Raw genomic sequence first — 3,646 nt, 5'->3', positions numbered from 1 at the left:
GGATGTCCCCTTAGAATCTTTTTTTTTTAAATTTATTTATTTATTTTTTATTTTTTTTACATTTTTATTTATTTATGATAGTCACAGAGAGAGAGAGAGAGAGAGCGAGGCAGAGACACAGGCAGAGGGAGAAGCAGGCTCCATGCACCGGGAGCCCGACATGGGATTCGATCCCGGATCTCCAGGATCACGCCCCGGGCCAAAGGCAGGCGCCAAACCGCTATGCCACCCAGGGATCCCCCCTTAGAATCTTTTCAAACAGTTTAAGATAGTTCTATTTGATTAGAATTGCCATATAAGATGAAATCCATTGTTAACCCTGGTTTAGATTAGAGAAATGTAGCAATCGTGTTGTCAAAAATAAGAACATGGATAAGATCTGGATAAATGTGGGAATATATTCTAATTCATCGCAAGACATTTGAGGAACTATCTGGAATAATAGAAAGATATTACAAACTAAAAATAAAAAGTTTAGGGATGCATTGTACAGGGGAAAGAAATCAAGGCCAGTAAGAATGCCACAAGAAACAAATTGTACAGAATCTCATTAGTCTAAGAACATTGTGATTCACTGGTCTCTCAAAAAAAATTAAAACAAGACAGGAAAATGGTGTGCCTTGGTATGCGTATAGCTGTGGAAGGTTATTTGGAAGGCAGGCAGGGACAAGCTCCAACAATGCCAGCTCCCCCTCCCTCTCCCCACCTTCCATGCCCTAAGAGGATTTTACACCACTCTAGAAGGAGCCCTCCACCTGTTCCCACATGGTAGATAGATGATAAAAACCTGATTGGATGACAGGCTCATGGAAGGTTAATCAGATTAAAACAGCCACCAATAAGCTCATAAAACCTGCTAGACTTAGAAACCCTGGTGGCAACCCTCTCTGGTCCCTCCCTCTTTGGGAGCTTTGTACTATCATTCAATAAACTTTGCTTCACTATCACTCAATAAAGCTTTTTTTTTTTTTTTTTTTTAATCTTTGCTGCCCACCATTCTGTGTGGTCAACCTCTTCATTCTTTGAAGTGGTGTGACCAAGAACCATGGGCACCGGAGGAAAAAAATTCTGTAACAAAACCATTCCCTCAATTGAAAAATAAATTTCATAATTTTAATAATTATTTCTGGTTTCAGAAATTATTACATATTTCTGTTATGATAGATTTTAAAAGATATTTGCCTGCTATCATTTAGCATTAAAGTAGACTTTAACGTACTGTCATTACCTGTGGATGTGTCGATTCAGTAACATGTAGAATATAATACTTCATAGATTTGAGTCTTTTGTATTAGCAGTAGTATCCTGCAAAGATAAATCTTCACCCAAATTTGGATTCTTAAATGTCACTTTAAATATCTTAAGAAATTTTAAAACACAATCTAGCATACAATTTAATTATAATGTGTAGCATATAATGGGACATGCTTATAATTTTTCAATGTTTCCATTAATGACAAAAAAGTCATAAAAAAGTTAAATTAACTTTTATTTTTTTATTTTTTATTTTTTTTCTCATTAAACTTTTGTTTTAATGGGTCTCAAAATTCTGTGACAAATTTTTGGTCAAGTTGTTTCCATTAAAAAGTACTGATTTTAAAAACTAATAACTTAAAACTGCCACACATGCACAAAAAAAAAAAAAAAAAAAGAAAGAAACCAAAACCAAATGGTCCACAAAACATTCTCCTTTCCTTCTGAAGGTTTTACGACGCATTGTTATCATTAACCAGTCTTTTACTATTAAACTTAAATGGCCAATTGACACAAACAGTTCTGAGACCGTTCTTCCACCACTGATTAAGACTGGGGTGGCAGGTATTGGGGATAATATTCATTTAGCCTTCTGAGCTTTCTGGGCAGACTTGGTGACTTTGCCAGCTCCAGCTGCCTTCTTGTCCACTGCTTTGATGACACCCACAGCAACCGTCTGTCTCATGTCACGAACAGCAAAATGGCCCAGAGGAGGATAGTCAGAGAAGCTCTCAACACACATAGGTTTGCCAGGAACCATATCAACAATGGCAGCATCCCCAGATTTCAAGAACTTGGGACCATCTTCCAGCTTCTTTCCAGAATGACGATCTATCTTTTCCTTCAGCTCAGCAAACTTGCAAGCAATGTGAGCTGTGTGACAATCCAGCACAGGTGCATATCCAGCACTGATTTGGCCTGGATGGTTCAGGATAATCACCTGAGCTGTGAAGCCAGCTGCATCCATTGGTGGCTCATTTTTGCCATCACCAGCCACGTTGCCACGACGAACATCTTTGACAGATACGTTCTTGACATTGAAGCCCACATTGTCCCCAGGAAGAGCCTCACTCAAAGCTTCATGGTGCATTTCAACAGGCTTGACTTCAGTTGTAACATTGACTGGAGCAAAGGTGACCACCATACCAGGCTTAAGAACACCAGTCTCCACTCGACCCACTGGTACAGTACCAATACCACCAATTTTGTAGACGTCTTGGAGAGGCAGACGCAAGGGCTTATCAGTTGGACGAGTTGGTGGCAGAATGCAATCCAGGGCTTCAAGCAGTGTGGTTCCGCTGGCATTCCCATCTTTACAGGTGACTTTCCATCCCTTGAACCAAGGCATGTTAGCACCTGGCTCCAGCATGTTGTCACCATTCCAACCAGAAATTGGCACAAATGCTACTGTGTCAGGGTTGTAGCCAATTTTCTTAATGTAGGTGCTGACTTTCTTAATGATTTCCTCTTATCTCTTCTGGCTGTAGGGTGGCTCAGTGGAATCCATTTTGTTAACACCAACAATTAGTTGTTTTACACCCAGTGTGTAAGCCAGAAGGGCACACTCACGGGTCTGCCCATTCTTGGAGATACCTGCTTCAAATTCACCAACACCAGCAGCAACAATCAGCACAGTCAGCCTGAGTTGTGCCTGTAATCATGTTTTTGATAAAGTCTCTGTGTCCTGGGGCATCAATGATGGTCACATAATACTTGCTGGTCTCGAATTCCCACAGGGAGATATCAGTGGTGATACCATGTTCACGTTCAGCTTTCAGTTTATCCAAGACCCAGGCATACTTGAAGGAGCCTTTTCCCATCTCAGCAGCCTCCTTCTCAAATTTTTTGATAGTTCTTTTGTCGATCCCACCACATTTGTAGATCAGATGGCCAGTAGTGGTAGACTTGCCCGAATCTACGTGTCCAATGACGACGATGTTGATGTGAGTCTTTTCCTTTCCCATTTTGGTTTAGGTTTAGTGGTGGTTTTCACGACACCTGTGTTCTGGTCAAATTAACTGTTTTAAAGCATAAACAGATCTGCTGAAGCAATGAAGCTAGTTGTAGCTAAGATTTCAGAAAGGACTAAACTATAGAGAGATAAACTGACAGTCCTTAGCAACTTTTTCTCATGGGGCCTCATGTCAGTCTGGATGGGGGCAAGAGATTGAGAATCTGAGCCTTGTCCTGCAGAAAGGCACTGTTACAGAATAGAAACTTGCAGTCTTTATAGGCTCACACTAGAGTGACAACGTTAAATACTTAAAGAATATTTTGCACTCAGTTTCCCCCTCATGACATTTGCTGATTTCTGAGGCCTCATAGGGAAAGAGGCAAAAGAGCCAAAACAAAAAACACTTGTGAAGAGCAGAGCAGAGGTTTGGCATACTGA

The 3,646-nt window shown here is 40.5% G+C and overlaps 1 pseudogene; it reads right to left on the bottom strand.

Moving 5' to 3' along the window:
- Positions 1–1,716: 1,716 nt before the first annotated feature.
- Positions 1,717–3,272, bottom strand: LOC140625148 (elongation factor 1-alpha 1 pseudogene; annotated as a pseudogene).
- Between the last annotated feature and the right edge of the window lie 374 nt (positions 3,273–3,646).

Source organism: Canis lupus, chromosome 35 (assembly GCF_048164855.1).
Source record: "Canis lupus baileyi chromosome 35, mCanLup2.hap1, whole genome shotgun sequence".
Taxonomy (NCBI): Eukaryota; Metazoa; Chordata; class Mammalia; order Carnivora; family Canidae; genus Canis; species Canis lupus.
Note: the sequence above shows the minus strand (reverse complement) of the source record. Positions and strands in the feature narration are given on the sequence as shown.